We start from the raw sequence: 18,583 nt of genomic DNA, 5'->3' as shown, positions 1-18,583 counted from the left end.
TAGGAGAGTAAGGCTTAGGGCAAATAAGAGAACCCCAGACTGCTTCCACTAGGCCCACAGCCAGACCAGCAGAATAAATTAGTGAGGTTCCATACAGCTATCTTTTATCTGTCTGTCTGTCTGTCTGTCTGTCTGTCTGTCTGTCTATCTATCTGTCTATTCATTAAAGGCTGAATTGTATCCCCTCAAAAACCATATGTTGAAGTCCTAACCACCACACCTTATAATGTTTCTGTATTTGAAGGCCTTTAAAGAAGAAATTAAGGTAAAATGAGGTTCTATAGGTGAGCCACTATGACTAACCCAATATGACTTGTGTGAGGAAATTAGAACACAGATACACATGGAAAACAAACCAAAACAACAACAACAAAAAGCATGTGAAGATATAGTGAGAAGGCCGCCATCTGCAAGCCAAAAAGAGAAGCCTCAGAAGAAACTAAACCTCCCAGCACCTTGATTTTGGACTTCTAGCCTCCAGAGCTGTGAGAAAATAAATTTCTGCTGTTTAAGCTACTCAGTCTGCGGTATTTGATATACCAACCCTACAAAACTAATGTATTATCTGTCTATCTGTCTGGTTTATGCTGACTCCTCCAAAGGAACAGAAGGCAGGTAATCGAGAACAAGTGTTTTGCCATAGATGTGGGTGAGAGAGAAGGCTCCTTGTATTAAAGTGATCAGGTAAATCTCTTCTAGGAAATGGCATTTAAGGTAAGATATGAAAGTGGGAAGAAGCCAGTCATACAAACACTTGGAGAGCATTTTTCAGGTATCAGGAACTTGAAGCACAAAGATCCGCAGGTGGAAAGGGGCATAGCTGGTTGGGGACTAATCTGCCTGGCTGGGGTACAGCAAGGAAGGAAGGAGGGATTACAAAGATAGCTGTGGTAGATTTGGAGATGTGAGCAAGGGCTACAGTTACCACTGTATTTTTATGATCATTTTGTTTTCATTTCTGCGTAAGTATTGAGTCTATATCTTAGTAAATTATGAGAAATATCACATTTTATTTAAGTCCACATAAATCCATCTCCTAGCCCTTATCGTACTATACTAGCTGGAATTCTATCTCATTCATTATTGTTCCCACTGTCCCACCCACCCAAAGTGTTAGGTAAAGGTTCTAGGGTCCTGGGCAACATCAATGGCTCAGGAAAGCTCCTTCCATAATTGGTTATTGTCATCAGGAGTTACTTCTGAGACACATATTATCTCAGTCCTTAGGGTCTCTTGGGATTTGGAGGCTCAGCTGCTTTCATGCTCACTTTACAGTGTGTGAAACTTCAGTGAAGCTGGAGGACTTTGTGCCTAGGCTCCCGGAGTGACCACAATTCTATCCCCTCTGTTTTGCCCCTTCTCATGTTGCTGTCATCCGCATTGAGCAAGTCCGTTCTACCAGTAGGAACCACAGCTCTCACTATATTGAGAAAGAAAAACAGTTCTTGCTCTAGCCCTCACACTTACCCTGTCCCCTCTAAATTGCCTTAAAGACATTGCTTTCTCTCTCTTCCCCTTCATAAGCTCTTCAAGGAGTTCAGGCTTTCACAAGAGATAGGAAGAGATGTTGCCTTCATGCAGCTTCTAATTTAGTTCCTGCAAAAGACCCTGAAATATGAAATATGAAGATCCTGGCTACCTATTTGAAATGAGAATAAAAGGTAAGTTAAAGAAAAACAACCAAAACCTAATATCACAATAAACTATTTTGTCTCACTAGCTTGAGTGAATTTTTGTTACTTGCAAACAACAATAAGAAAATTAATGGAAACATCAAGCATTCTCATGAAAGCTTATATGAATGTTTATAAAATTTATTATTTTAGCTGAGAATGTATAATCCCCTCTTTCTCACCATTCCCTCTAATCCAACACATGCTGGTTTTCTGGGTAATAGATCTTTTGGCCTGTCTAGATGTGTTAGTATAGTACTCAGGTGATTTATTTACCTATCTTGTCTCCTGGGAATTGGGGGCTATTGGAGTTGACTAAATCAAACCATTCCTGACTCTACTTCCCAAGTATTTTAGACACTGGCTAAGTATCTTTTCAAAAAGTAAAACACATGAGCCATACGAAAATCAAGAACTTCGAACCACTGAAGAGTTAACAAGAAGAACACTGTAAAAGTAAAGCTATTCTAACTTGCAAAGGTATCCCCAATGAAATATGTTGTATTCTTATGTTAATAATCTTAAATCGGTCTTCCTGTAGAGTTCACAGAAGACATATTCTCCAGACAGTCCTTGATGTGGGAAAAGCTTTTGTTTTAAGGCTAAAAAAGATGGATTTTCTAAATTGTCATAGGTTGTGGTTTAGCAGCTGCATTCTGCATGGTCGCTATGCAGCTTATTCTTCTAATTATGATGCTGACAGTTTCCCCAGCAGATTAAAATCCACACTCAGAGTCCTCTTATCTTTAACCTTTTATCCCCATGTTTCCCTACTCCACAGATGCCTCTCCTGATGCCTAGTTCTAAGTGTGGGGACTTCTTAGACGGGTACTTATGCAACAATGAAAGGAAAAGGTGACTATAGTCTTTCTCTGATCTTTAACATCTAATTTCTACATACATACTAAACACAGAAAAATGAAAAAGTAAAATATTTTACAATACAAATGTTGTCTGGTCCTTCAGTCAGTGTTTAGAAAGTGACAAACCTCTGATGATTCTATGCGGGGCCACTTATTAAAAAAAAAAAAAGAAAAGAAAAAGAAAAAGCAAGCTTTGCTATATAGTAATACTCATTTGAATGGTATAATATAAAAGAGGGTCAAAGTGGTCCAGAGTAGATAATTATTCACATAGCTGAGTCTTAGTTCTTACTAAGTTCTTAACCATTTTTTTTGTTTGTTTCAAAACCTTTTATGAGATTAGTTGGTCTCCTTAGCCAGAAGATGCTGAAAACTATTCAATATTCCTTTATTCAAGATAATCATCATGACATTCAGTCCAGCAAGGGAATACAGTTTGGTTCATTTTGGCTCTCTTCCTTTCTTGATGTTTCCACATCAAATGCAGGCTTACCTGTAAGGAAATGTGTATTTTGGAATTGTTCACACCCTCCTCATCCCCCTACAATACTCTTGGTTTTGATGACCTGCTGAGGGTAGGGAAGTCAGACACACCAACCTGTTAAGAACTCTGTAATAAATGTAGCCAGGGGTCAAGAATAAAGTTTCTTGATTTTTCAGCAGCTATTTAAAAAACAGTCTTCCTTTAATCAGGCCTGGGCATTGTTCTGCAGAGTAACATTCATCAAAGTCAGTTATAGTAGAGTTTTCTAGCACCTAATATGATTAAATGATGTGTATCTGTGCTTTTAAAGTAAATCGAGTTCCCTGGTTTTAAGATGACAAATTGGGAATCTAGAAGGTTCCATTGAAGGGAAAGAGGTGTGAGATTTTAAGAAAATCTTCACTCCTTGTATTCGTCTAAAAGATAAATTACTTTCTCTCAGAAAAATGGAGGGAAAGAGATAGATTCCAAAGACATCAGCAGTATAGGAAGGGAGAAGCATTAGAGAGAGTACTGCCCCTAGGCAAAGGCCAAAGTTTCTTCTCTGAACTCTTCCAGGCTCCAGGAACCTTAGATGGTAGGGGTAGGGAAGTGAGAGAGGGGAAAAAGAGCCACAAGACTCCTGGACCCAAGGGGAAAAAAAAGACATGGATCCATTGACACCTCAGTTAAATACTAACCATGGAAAAGGCAACATGCCACGGGCACCAGTCATTGGACTATTATTGTCTCAGCCATTCTTTGACTTTCTCCGGTTCTCTCTATCTCAGGAGAGTTGAGTCCAGTGGCTGCTGCATTTCTCAGGCTGGCTCCCATGCTGGTGCCTTCTGGCTGAGCCGAGCTAATAGGACAGAAGGAATGGAGATTGGAGATGGGACAAGGGAGAAGAAGGGTATTTCTTCTTCTCTCTCTGTTTCTGAGAGCATCACTGTCAGTGTGTCCTCCAGGGAGACAAATCAGCTGCAATTCTGGCTTGCCCAAACCAACGCAATCCCTGAGTTCTAGTAACACTGTTTGTCCCCTCTTCCTATCCTCTCAGCGTAGGACTGGGATTTTCTTCCTGCTGTTACTAACCACCAAGCTACCTAACCATTTCTGGTTTAGCTTTTTGGCGATTCTAGTATGTTTGTTACACACTCTCTGTATTCAGTTCCAATACATTCATGGTGTTTATACTACACTGTCGTTTTGTTTTTCTGGTGAGACCTCAATGATAGAAAAGACATCGTACATCTCATTTAATCCTTACAAGTTCCCTGCAAGATAATAATCATTACTTCTATTATGCACATGAGAACAAGAAAAGGGCAAATTTAAGATCTCGTCTCAAAGTCACAACACTAGTAAGTGGTAGAGCTATGATTCAAATCCAGTTCCAAAGTCACCCTTAAATTGCTCTGCCTACCAAGGGATACAACAAAGCCAGGGAAACAACAAAGCCAGGGAAAGCAGGGGAAAAACAAACAAAGCCTTAGGCCTGGAAGCAGCCATTTACCACACAGCAAAGCTGCCCTAGGCCAGCACCGTGTCACTATTGGGATGTCCACCTCCGCTGAGCACTGAGAATCTGTAGGACAGGTGTCTTAGCTCCAGAGCACAGTGCCCTGCTCCAAAGGAGTGATGCTGTCTCTACCTTCGACCAAATGAGCCTGTGCACAGCAAGAACGGCAGACTCAGAGCTGGTGGACACAAGGTAAGAGTCATATATATATACGTCTGAGCTGAAAACTTTTCTGACAGCCTACTTTTCAGCTTTGCAGTCTGAAAAGATATTCTACCTTTGCCATACTCTCTCTGACTTGTAGACATATTTATAAATGGAATATTATTTTAATGATATTATGAACCCCAGGTATTCACTCTTGCAGTTGACTTATGTTACTTACAAAATATTCTATCAAAGATCTATCAAAGTCTTGTTTAGCTACTGAATTCTGATTTTTAACAAAATGACAAATTAGGACAGTAAAAGAGAGTTGAAAGATCCTTTATGAGACATCTTGATTCTACTAAAGATATTCTAACAATTCATTATATTCTGATACAGCATGAATCAGAGAAAGTTGGTCATTATGAAACAATTGCTCACAACTAACTGGTTGTTTTCCATTCTGTTATTAATCCTGGCCTTTCTAAGTGTCAGTAAAGTTTCCATCTAATCAATGCACAGTGTAGACTCTTAAATGGCAAGACTGTGATTGATATACTCAGTTACAAGGATACATGTATATCTAAGACTAAAAAAAAATCATGATTATACACACTAAAAGGGACACATGTTCTTAAAAAGAAATAAATAAAACACCAGCACATATCCTTGGTCCAGTTTCTACCCAATGCAGCGGGAAAGAATAAGGAAAAAATGTAAGAAACACCATGTTTTGGATTTTATATCCTCTGAAGTTGGGTATTTTTTTGGTTTTGATTTTGCTTTGTGTTTTTTTGTTTTGTTTTGTTTTGTTTTTGGTCTCTTTTTTTTATTAGTTTCAGGTGCACAAAACAATGTAATAGTTAGACATTTATCATTTATATCCTTCATACAGTGGCAACTACCCCTCCCCCATGCACTACCCCTCTGATACCACACACAGCCATTACATTTCCACTGTCTCTATTCCTAATGCTGTACTTAGCTTCTTGTAACTATACATTATATATATATATATATAGTTGTAGTTGACATTCATTATTGTTCAGCTTCAGTTTCAGGTGTACAGTGCAGTGATCAGTCATCTACATCATCCCTGAGGTGGTCTCTTCTTTTCCCCCCAGCTCTCCTCCTTTCTCTGAACAAAAACAGCCTCTGTTGCTCTTCCAGTCCCTTCTTTTATGTGCTACAGAACACCTGGTGGCCAATAGCTAGGTGGAGAATAATTAGCCCCTCAATTACCACCAGTTTCATTTCACCTGTTCCAGTAGCATTTTCCTAGAAATTGAAGTCTGTCTAATTAGTCTTTTCTGACCCATTCCCTACCATAAGACTCAAGAAATAGCCTTTCCACTAAGTAATTAACCCATAGTAGGCCAATCCTGTTGGAATCATTAGAATCTGATGAACATGGGACAGGGTAATAAGAAACTAAAACTTTTCATCTTCTTCCTTTGCCAGCTTCCAAATCCAAATTGCAGAAACCTTAAGCACAGTGACATTTAGTCAGACACATATGTGCTTGCTGTTGAATGTCTTGAAAGAGCAAAATAGCACTACCAGAATTATCAAGTTCAGTTCTCTGAAATGCCATAGGAAATATGTTTATTTTATACCCAAAAGGTGAAAGTTATAAAAAAAAAACCCAAATTTTAAAATGCAGGCCAAAATCTAAATTTGTAAACCTTTTCAGAATGCTGTAATTAATTGAATCTAACAATTTCTTCTTTACAGTATTTTGGTAGTCTATGAATATTTTTTCCAAACTATTTATACACATGCATAGAAATTCTTATTTTGCTTTATCACACAAGTCAATAGAGAAGTCCAGCAAAGATCTCTATCAGGTTAAGTGATGTCTTGTGTTCACTCATTGAGTCAACAAGTATTACTGAGTACCTACTTTATATCAGGCACCTGTTCATCCCCGGGGAAAATATTGAGAAGTCTTTCCATTCTTGAAGCTGAAAGTTGAATGTACCTCAAAATATAATCTTTGTTTTAAAAATATATTGCAGCCACGCACACATGCTTAAAAGTTGACAGAAAACATTCCTTTATGTAGTTGACATTTGTTGTATTTTATAATAGCTTGCCATTTTCTCTTCCTCTTCCCACAAGTACCCCAAGTTCCCTTGCGTAGCCACTTCTCTTATGTCATACTCGTTTAGGGCTGGACACGTGATCCAAATTGAGCCAATGAGAGCGAAGTTCAAGACGTTTCTTCCACTGTTGAAGCTCTCCCTGTCTCACTGAAAATCAGAGGATGTGAAGTCTTGAGTTGATGCTGCTGTCTTGTAATCATTTGAGAATAAAGCTAAAGCAAGGGTAAAGAACAAAGATATAAAATAAAGGAAAGGAACCCCTGGTAACATTATTTAAAACCCATTTAAGCCACTTTCCAAGCTAGGCCTTATCCTGTTACATGAGCCAGTATGCTACCTAAACCATTTGGGTTTGGAAAATCAATTGAATCCTGAATCCAAAAGTGTTCTGATTGATAGAGCTGTCTCTCTAATATCGCAGATAACAGCATACGTTTTTAAGGGAGTTATATTTTCTTTCAAGCAGTTAAAGGACCTGCATCTTATCAATTTTTGAACTTTTAAACATTCAGATAAGAAAATGTCTATGATCTATCTATAAGTGTGTTTTACACTTGTTTTTCACCTGTAAACATTCTTGTTTTTTTTCTAGACTATAAATTTGCTTGTATGAATCTGCTGAATCATATCATTCTGTAAAGTGTGTTCAGGGAAGATGTTAAGAAAATTCGCCTTCATTGGCTGTTAGTTTTTCATTTGTTTGTTTTGTTCCCTCACATGAGAGACTGCATGTGAGGTGATGGTTAGCTTTTTGGTTAACTTTTCGTTCCTTCACATGAGAGACTAAACGTGAGGTGATGGTTAGCTTTTGGTCAGCTTTTTGCTCCCTCAAATGAGAGATTGCATGTGAGGTGATGGTTAGTTTAGGGTTAAGAAAATTCTCCCTCATCTCATTCTTGGCAGGGGAGATATGAGGTGATGAAGAGTCATTTTGTCTGTTTCGCCCGTATGAACACATGAGGTGAAGAAGTAACTAAGTTATATCAAAATGACGTGACAGGCATGTTGCCAGGCTTTAGAAGGCCTTGGGCTGATGGTCCCCGACGAAAACAGTAAGGGCTGAAGGAACTGGCCCTTCAGCCGGATAAGCAATATTTTTATCACAGTAACTGCTGAATCCTGCTGGAACTGGCCATTCCCTGAAGGGGAGGCAGGAACAAGGAGCTTGTCTCTAATGCACATCTGAAAACATATGTAAGACAGACTTCAGTTGGCAAAATAGGATTCTTTTGTTCATTGGTGATTGGTGATTTTAAAATTTAGAACTTGGAACTTACAGCAACAGCAACAAAAATGACACCACCAGCAGCATTTTTGGAAACTTGTTAACATTTTAAAAACGTATATACAACTTTCAGCTTGCAGCATCAGGAGACGCCCTAGCTTCCAGGCATGGTCCTGGTGAGGTCTGTCTGGTTCCTGACCTCTCCAGTGTTGTTCCCTATGGTTTGTTCACAGCTTGCAACATCAGGGGATGCCCTAATCTCTAGCTGTGGACCTAGTGAGATCTGATTGGTTTCCCGACCTCTCCAATGCTGTTTCTCCACGGTTTGGTGAGCTTTTGGCATCTACTGTAATAGTTGCTACCCTAACAGTTTATTACTGCATTTGAATACTCCTTATTGATGTTATTTGTGTATTTAGCCAAGTGATTTTTGATCAAAAGCAAACACATGTTGAGATCTCTTAAACTTATGTGTATGTATACTTCTTTGACATGACATTGTTATCAATGTATACAGTTTAGTCTTAACTGCCTTTACCTTCTGTCATTAATACATTCTTTTAATTGTCTTTGTCTTTTGCTATTGTATATTGCTAAATGAGTTGATTAGATATTGCTAAATAAATTAATTAGTCCCTCTCTAGGGTGTGCTCCTCTTTCTTTTCCCCACTCGTCATTACAGTGTTTCAAAAGATTGTATCCTTTATTATTATATCATATCACATGCCCTATAAATGTTTTTTTTTTTAACACAGAAGCTATTATTCTATCAAGTTTAATAATTTTAGGTTTATCTCCACGTCTTCCATTCATTCTACAAATACTTACTGAGCAATTACTATGTAATGGTATTGGTGATCCAAAGATAAATAAGAAGAGTTACTATTTTCAAGGAGCTTCTATAATCTTTAGGAGAGCATAAAGTAGATAAGGGGCTGACTAAATGCTGCATGACAATTGCTATGTAGGTTTCAATCTCTCAAGTGCTAAATCTAACAAGGCACCATTTTTTCCATCATTTCTCACATCCAGCCTTTCAGTAAGCCCTATTCGTACTGCCCCAAAAATCTTTTCCAGATTTGACTATTTCTCATAGTTTCATTACTTAAATCCTTAGTCTCAGTCATTATCATTTCTTGCTTCAACTACTGCAATAGTCTCCTAACTAGTCTGCTTGCCTCAACTCTTACAACTTCACAATCCCCAGTCTATTCTCCATACAAGAGCCAAAAGAATATTCTGAAAGCATAATTCAGATTAATCTACTGTCCTGCTTAAAACTCTCCAATGTCTTCTTATTGCCTTTAGAAAAAAATTCTAAATACCTGTCCACACCCAGTCAGGCCCTACATGACCTAACTCTTACCTGCCTCTTCAACATCAGGTCTTACCATGATCCAACCTTGTCCACCTCACCCCAGGTACACTAACACTAACCTTCATTTCCCGCCTAAGAGATGCCAGACCCCTTCCCATCTCAAGGCCTTTCAACTTCCTGCTCTTCTGCCTATAATATTCCTTCTTTCTCATCATTTAGGACTCACCTTTTCTGGCAAGCCTTCCCTGTCCAGCTTAGCTAAAATAATTGCCTTTCTACCTCCATTCTGCCAAGTCCTTATCCCATTGCCATATTTTATTTTCTCCATAGCATGCATCACTATTTCAAGTCATATTGTTTATTTGCTTACACAATGATCATTGGCTTATCTCTACCCTCTACTAAAATGTAACTTCCAAGAAGTCAGGGGACTATGTTTTATTTATTGCTTTTTCCTCAGTGCCAAGAATGCCTGACACATGGTAGGCATTCAGTACAAATTTACTGACTGAGTCAATACAAGACTCCAGTGAGATACATCTAACTCAAACTTGGAAACCAGGGAAACAGAGAAGAAAGTTAGGAAAGATAAAATGTTGGATAAATAGGGGAATTATTAAATGAATAGAATATAGAATATATGAGTTAATGGGAAATTTGAAGGAAGTACAATAATTTGAGGAATTAGTTCAAATGTGTTTTCTGCTATATTATTATAATAATACAAAACAAAATGACCCGCAGACCACAGAGTGGGGCAATGATGAATAGGAATAAATTATATATTGCATTGTGTGTTCACCACTCAAAGCCAGTTCTCCTTCCATCACCATATATTTGACCCCTTTTTCTATTTTCTACTACATTCCCTCCCCCTTACCCTCTGGTAACCACTAAACTGTTGTCTGTTTCTATGATTGTTTGTTTGTTTGTTTGTCTTGTTCATTTGTTGCTTTCAGTTTTATATCCCACATTTAAGTGAATTCATGTGGTTCTAGAATTTTTCTGACTTATTTTGCTTAGCATAATAATCTCAAGATCCATCCATGTTGTCACAAATGGCAACCATCCACAAAACAAAGAGGCAACCAACCAAATTGGAAAAGATATTTGCAAACAACACCTCTACTGAGGAGCTAATATCCAGAATACATAAAGAACTCATATGTGTTGTATTAATGAAACTGTAGATAATCCTAAATTGAGTTTTGTTGCAAATATCAGTAAGGACCCAATTCTGAAGTAATACCAATTACCTCGAAAACTTAAGTTGACCAAAACTTGAGTATTGATTTGAACACTTTTTAAAATACAAATATTTGCATAAAACTCACCTCAATCTAATTCTAATCATTCATCAAATACAAGAAAACTGAGGAGCTAAAGAGACCAGTGGTAGAACTGGGCAGGAAATTAGATACCACTTGACAGTTCAAAAGAATAGTTTTTGTTTGTTTGTTTTTTAAGTTTTCTGAATAGATGGGAAATTCATTGTCTACTATGTGCAAGGAACTTTATGTATTTTTATTTTATCTTCAGTCTAACTCCTAAAGAGTTTATTATCTCCATTTCACCTATAAGAAAATTAGTATAAATCAGATTCAAACCTTGATTTACTTATTTCCAAAGTTCTTTTTCATCATTAACATCTTGTATTACAAGCATTGAGCTACAAAGCATTGCACAGTGCTAATCAGAAAATACTATTCCACTTCACTTAAGACTTGGCAATACTTTCAGTGAAAGCTATTAGGAAATATACAAAAGTAAGGAAACTTAAAAAATGAAACGCCTAACTGAAAAATAAAACCAACGCCCCCGTCCCAGCCCCCCGCCCCACACACACACATAAAGTAAATGCATGTTTCTAGGCCACAGCTAAGAAAGCAACAGTATAAAATCCAAAAATATTGACCTTCAACAAGAAGAGAATATTTATAAACTGAAATTAAGGAAAGATTCATTTATACCAAATAGCAAAGGAAAACACCACCTGCCAACAAACTTGTAAAGGGTGGCTTCCATCCATTGTGACATTTAAAAACAGATTAATGAATGATTGACTGAATGAACAAACAAATAAATGAACAAAGATACTTTAGCCCAGGGGTGTCCAAACTGTGGCCCGCGGGCCAACTGCGGTCTGCAATCCATTTTTAATTGGCCCGCAGCAAATCCCTTGGTAAAAAACGTTGGAAAAATGTTTGGACATCCCTGCTTTAGCCTACATTGTTGAGAACAATCTTGAGCTGGTGGACTAGAGGCAAGAAGGAAAAATTCAGAGATGAATTCAGGATCATCATTTTTTTTCTTCCTGTGCCAAGAATTATGTGTTTCTCAGGTGATTCTGTGTTACCTTTTCAACAAAGTAAGTGAGGTTTTAATTGGACCCTTCCTTGAATTAGAAAACAGACCCAGGTATCACTCAGTGGGCACCTCTTCACAGGTATTTTATATAAACTTGGGCATTACCTCTATAGTATCTTCAACCTTCACATTTTTAAGTTTTGTCAGGCAACACTGTAACAAGATCCCGTAAGTCAATGTGCTACCAGAAGGGGGGAAAAAACTGAAATAAAAGAAGCATCCATATAAAGTAAACAAGTTAGAAAGGCTCATTTTTCATTTGTTAACTAGCCTCCACACGACTGTTGGCTGTGACAACAAATGATTTAATGAGTCCAATTTAAAATGGTGTTGTCTGTGTAAGATAGATGTCTTGGAAAATACTTTTTAAAATCTCACAGCTATGGCTAAGGCTGCTTCAATATACCCTAAGAAAAATCTGCACTGCAGTTACACTTTTTTTCTAAATTTCGAATACGACAGATAGCAAGCTGGTAACAGCAAGAAGCATAATACATATTCCCACTGAACCTGTGAACATTTCCTAATAGTAACTGTTAATAAGATGTTTCAGGAATACAAGCTCTAAAAAACCATAAAGATTTATCAACTGTGTGAAAAAGTGATTAGTCAACAAGACCCTTCCTGCACGACTCATCTTATCTGTCAGTCACTTAAATGACCCATTAGAATGATGCTTTGTCAGTTAAGGATGGAGATAAGGAACACGAGGTGTATACTGGGCTACAACGTGGGTACTATCTAGGTTGTGGTATTTGCTCTTACAAAGCTTGTAAATGTATTATACTAGGTGATGAAACCTTCCAAAACCCATTTCCTGAGTTCTCAAATATATACCTTCTTCTTCATGTGAGTTTCCTAGGTAGCTTTTCAGAGTTATGAGCAGGTAAGAAGTTATCTCTGAGTTCACATTGTGTTTCCCTTCATATAAAGAGAAAGATGCATTTTTTTTTTATCATCCTTTGGCAACAGAACACATTATATAGCTTCTGAGAGGGTCAGGTAGATCCTGTTTTGTTGAATGATCTGCCTCAACTCAATATCCTGCTTTTTAAAAAAAATTTTATTCATTTTTGGCAGAGGGAGAACGCCAAGATAGCGCCAGCCCTCCAAAGTCTCTGGAAAGGATTACAGCCAGCCCTTAAACAAGTGTTTAATTAGAAGCCTGGCTCTTAGGCTCAGCTGTGATGATAAGCTAACAGGCCCCTTGAAGAAAGACTGACCTCCTGGGTCTGTTGCCTCTTGCTGTGCCCTGGAGGTGCTAGCCGTTCTTTCTCTGTTGGTTAGAGTTCTGTGGGAGCCTTGAGCATAAGCCTCACTGGTCTCCAGAGCCAAGTGATGTAGAGAGACGTGCCCTGTGGCAGCCATAAAGCCAGGCATCAGACCTGGATAAAAGCTCTCCCCAACCGGAAGGTACTGGCGTGCTCTGGATCTTACAGAGGGAGAGCGTGAAGATGGTGCCCACCAGCTAGAGTGAGGCAGAGGTAGAGCTAAGAGATAGTGTGTGCTGGGAGGCAAGGAAGAAAGGAAGAACGGAAGGAAGGAAGGAAGGACGGAAGGAAGGAAGGAAGGAAGGAAGGAAGGAAGGAAGGAAGGAAGGAAAGAAGAAAGGAAGGAAAGAAGGAAGGAGTAATGTAAGAAGGAAGGATTGAAGGAAGGCTAGAGTTTTTTAAAAAAAGAAGGTGACTGTTGGCTTGAGCAAGGCAGAGGGAGAGCCCAAAGATGGCATGTCTGTCCCGGAGAGCAGCCCAGCAATGTATATCAAGTCGGATGCCTGCCCCACCCCAGGCCGATGCTCCAAGATACACAGATAAGCCTCTCTCACACCAAGTCGGTGCCCCTGGATTGGCCACTTCCACACTGGGCCCTGGGTAGGTAAGTCCAAGCCCTTTAAGAGCCAGTTCTCAGATTGCTATAGTCTGTGTGTCTCGTGAACACGAATCCACCCCACCCCCCAACCCTGGCATTGGTTTTAAAAACTGGATATTTTTGGTGTTCGTCTCTCAGGAGCAGATCTTAAAAAGTTGTGGTGCTCAATGTGGGGTTCAAATCCTTTCCCCTCAGGAAGCTCTGGGTTTTCATTTCCCTCATGACTGTGGGGTTTATGGTGAGATCGTATCCCAGCCTCCTGTGCCTGCTACCATGTGAGCTGTGGGGACAGAGCCAGGAGTGCAGTTCCCAGGCTCTCGCCCTCATGTGGAAAGGTGCTGACTCGGGGAGTAAATGGCCATCAACTCTGATTGGATGGCCATCAGCTGTAACCAGTGAGCCATTGGCCACTAATGTAATTGCCATGACTATGCTAGCAGCCAATGGGGGCTAGTAAGAAGATGGTGGCTGAGCTAGCAAGTGCAGATTGCAGTTAGTAAGTGAGGTTGTTTGGCAGAGAAGCAGACAGCAGGTTGCGGACAGTGTGGCTCCTGCTTCCTATGTCTCCAATCCAGCCGCCAGCGAGAATATAATGGTATGACTCCCCTATCTGTGGCTCCGTGGGTGTTCCTTTTTGGCCTCGCTGTGTACTGTGTTCTAGTGTGGGGAGCGGGACCAGAGACCTCACATGACACCCTGCATGACATGGTCCTTCTCTTGTTGGAGTGGAAGTTGCTCAGCCAGTTTTTATGGGTTTTTTTCTTGTTGTTGTTTGCTTGTTGTTTTCCCCACAGGAAGTTGTTCCATATGTAGCTGTAGATTCTGTATGTTCATGAGAAGAGGTGAGTTAGGGATTCTCTCACGTTGCCATCTTGAACTAAAACTAAATATCTTGCTTTGCCTTTGGAATATAAATAAGTCTAAATTTGACTAGTCTAAATGTGTATCTTTGCTTTTTTGAATATCCACATGGGATGATTATCCAGAATTAACCATCAAAAATGAGACTGACTAAAGTCACCTCCACAAAAACATGCCAATTTGCTAAAAAATGTTTTAAGATTCCAGGAAGAAGCGATATGAGCACCAATACACTAAAGGATGTACACACTAAATAAAAGGCTAGAAGCCCAAAGAGTAGATATGATTTGGAGTCAGTCTTCTGATAAAATTAGTCAAGAAGTCAAAAAAATGAGAACAAGCAATGTCAAAATATTTTCACATTAAAGAAGTAATTAACATATATCAAATAAATTGAAGAAATGTGCACAAAACAGACCTAGTCATAATACAAATACCTGTTGAATCTAAGTTTCAGTTTAGATAAAGACAGTTCACGTAAGTAGAAAAATTTAAGCCAACAATTTCTCAAAGCTATACGTGTGTCTTCCCTGTCGTTTGTAGTAATCTCAAGGAAATCAACAGGGAAGGGGGTGGTTGGAATGCTACCAAGAAGATTGAGTAAATTGCTAAATATCTCTGCTGTACAGGGTATTAATCTCCCCATGCTGAGCTTCTGTTTGTGGTCCAAATTTCAGACCAGCATTGTAGCGGGCTATTCTTTGTGTGGAACTATTAGAAAACAAATTTCAAAATGTCAAATGTTGCATGCTTTTTTCACAATCCACACTTGTTTCTCCAATCTCGAGTAGTTTTTTAAAAAAAAAGAAATTTAATCTACTGAAAAAAGTAAATGTTTTTATTTGGATAACGGTAACAGTCTCCTCAGTCAAATGATATATTGATGTACAAGCCTCAAAATTTTTTGACATGTTTGAAATGGAAATACAACCAGAGGTCTAACCCTGAATTATTTGCATCCATTTACTGTAATGCAAATACATCATTAATAACTGATACTTTCTAAGTTTTAGCTCAGTATCCTTGTAGTTCCAAATGATATTATTTTGATCCTTACTTTGTTTCCTTCAGAATGTAACCTTTATTCTAATCTCATTTTGCTATTCTGTCATCATCTCTTTGATTTCTCATTTTATTTAATTATATTCCTACTAAGCTATTTCATAGAATGAATCTCTTGTGGAGAATTACTTTCTGTTCCTTGGGTTTTTGTTTCTTCAAAGTTGTGTTTTGTCTTCTGCGTTGTAAGTTAAAAAAATTTTTTTAGGTTGCTTAGATAGCTGTGCCAAACCATTTCTTTGATTTGTTTATCCTTGAGCAATGTTATCCCAATTGTCTTATTTTATCTATTTCCTTTTCTATAGTGTGACTTTCTGATTCCTTCCTTTAATATCAGAAACAAGTTTGTCTTCTCTTTCAAACTACCTATAATTTGAGATGTTGGAGTGTTTCATATTCCATACACATTTTTTTATAACCCAAGGGCATGGCAGAAAGGGTGAGGTGAAGAAATCAAAGTTGGCAGAATGAACTAATCTGCAGTCTCTTCTATAATCCCTGAGTTCTGCTCTTCTAGAGTTTGCTAAATGCCCTACACTGAAGCTTCATTCCTTTAATTATGGAAATATGCCATTCCCCTAGGTAACAGTCTCAGACTTCAGGTGGATCCTTAAAATGAGTATTAGGATTGCCTCTCCCCAATATCCATTCTCTTTTTTATAGTATCAGAACTCCTTATATTAAGCTAAACTCACTGCTGATCAGAATAAAACCCTCATTTCCACACCGTTCCTGCAGTTGAGTATAGTCATCAATTTCTGACTGATGGAATGCAACGAATGTGTGTGAAAGCTTTCAGGAACTTCTTTAAGAGACAGCATACTTGTCCTTTCCTCCATCCCACTGCATGGAATGGGAATGTCATCTTTCCTGAGAGGTCAAAACAACAAATACTTGGAACACCAAGGGAAAAGACGTCTCAGGTCACCCATAATACATAGCATCATAACCCAGCTTGGAGCCACCTCCTGGGAGATTTATGTGAGAAACAAATACATGCATATCTTAATTAGCTACTATTTTTTCAGTGTTCTGTTATTTGTAGCCCAATTCTGACCTAAATAATGCTACTTCTTTCAGAGAAAATCAGCTCTTGTTCATTTCTATGGTTCCATATTGTGAACCAACCAGTTTGAGAAAGAAAAGCATAAGTATATGCTCCTAATTTTATTCTCTCTAGTTTGGAAGAATTAATGAGAATTCTCAGTACTTTGTTAACATTCCTAAATGGCTTCTTGCTGATGGGAAGAGTTCTGCTCCACTCCAGAATCTTCTGTTTCTTTCCATAGCTGCTAAGTGTGCAGCTGCTAAGTGTTCTTTCCATAGTGTGCTAAGTTATGGCACACAATAGTAACAAATGAATGGGATTTGGATTATTCAAAGGGAAAATGCACAATGATATTATACTCCTATCCTCCTTCACTATTTAAGTCCAAAAGTGCCTAATTTGTTTCAGTTTTGCTGGTTGACATTAATCATTCCATAAAAATGCTTGGACATCTATAGGTCTAGCACTGGGCTGGGTGCACTAGACAGACCCAGTTCCTGTTTACATGGAGTTTGCAAGCATGTGAAGGATACACACACATAAGAATAGGTCAACAAAAAGCTACAATGTATATATATACATATATATGTATATATATATATACATATACATATATATATATATATATATATATATATATATATATATATATATATAACTTGGGCTTTGGATTAAAAATATTATATATGTGCTGGCATCAGTGCATAGCTTCCCAAGGGGAGTACTTCAAAGGTGACCTTAGTGATATTAGCAATGAGGTATGTAGCACTTTTTCTAGGATGAGTTCATGAACTTAATTGTCAGGCCTCGTGTGTGTGTGTGTGTGTGTGTGTGTGTGTGTGTGTGTGTGTGTGTGATTTATTATAAGAAATTGGATCATGCAGTTATGGAGGCTGAGATGTATCAAGATCCGCAGTCAGCAAGTTGAAGACCCAAGAGATATGATGATGAAGTGCCACTCGCAATGACAGCAGACTCAAGACCCAGGAAGAGCCAATGCTTCAGTTGCTCTGTTGCTCTGGAGAACCCTGACAAATACAATTCACAAATACTTTTCCCCACTTCCAAAGAGAAGAAAGATCCCAACGAATAAATGAGTATAACCTCCAGTGGAGCCCTGGCTATTGATAGACATATCTTGGGATTTAGGAATCAAATTGAATACAGTAGATTACATGACGTGGTCATAGCAGGATTAATGCTCAGTGTCAGACATGACTGTCATATGGAATTAGATGGCATCTTATATGTTATTTGTATTCACTGAGTCACATGGTGAAAGGAATTCAGATTCATCTGCATAGACTTTTTTTTTTTTTTGGACTGGATTGGAAGAGAGAGAAAGTAAGGTTGCCAGATGGCACAGAAAGATGGCAAGTTTCCTGAGAAAGAATTCATACCAAGGGAAGAAAGAATCTGGAATGACAAGTTCACAACAGAGTCTGAGGATTAGATGACAGCAAAGATATAGTGAGATGACAGATACTGAAATCTCATCCTAGCTTGTCTTCATTAGTGGCGGTACAAAGAGACAAAGGATCATGGGTGTAAACAGAAAATGATCCCTCCCTACATAGCTTAATATTTCAGGGCCCAAACAATAACCAGGCTATCCAACAAGGCATTATATATGTATTTTTTTGCCCTCACTGAAGACCGCCAAATTTTATAAAGATTTAGAGCATCCTAACTGGGATGAATCAGCAGGGGCTGAGTACTTTAGCAGAAAAGCAAATGAAATACCATGATAGGAGCTTATGTGAATTTATGAAATTATGTAAGAAACTCGTCAGGATTTCCAAAAATACTCACGGGATGGTGAGACTGAAAAGTACTAAAACTGCATTAGCTTAGAAATTAAAAGCTTGAGTATTGATATAACTGACGTCATTCATACCCATAGACTGGTGAGATTTTGGAATGTTTGGGTGATATGTGCTACTCCTGGACCTCCCAAAGTGGTGTCCTAGACACAAAGCCTGTAAATAACAGAGGTTTGTTGTTCCAATCAATCCGGATCATACAGCTTTTTCATGAGGATAGGAGTCTGAGGGACTAGATCT

The sequence above is a fragment of the Rhinolophus sinicus genome, chromosome 14 (genome assembly GCF_057876585.1).
Source record: "Rhinolophus sinicus isolate RSI-liver-muscle chromosome 14, RSI-T2T, whole genome shotgun sequence".
NCBI lineage: Eukaryota > Metazoa > Chordata > Mammalia > Chiroptera > Rhinolophidae > Rhinolophus > Rhinolophus sinicus.
Note: the sequence above shows the minus strand (reverse complement) of the source record.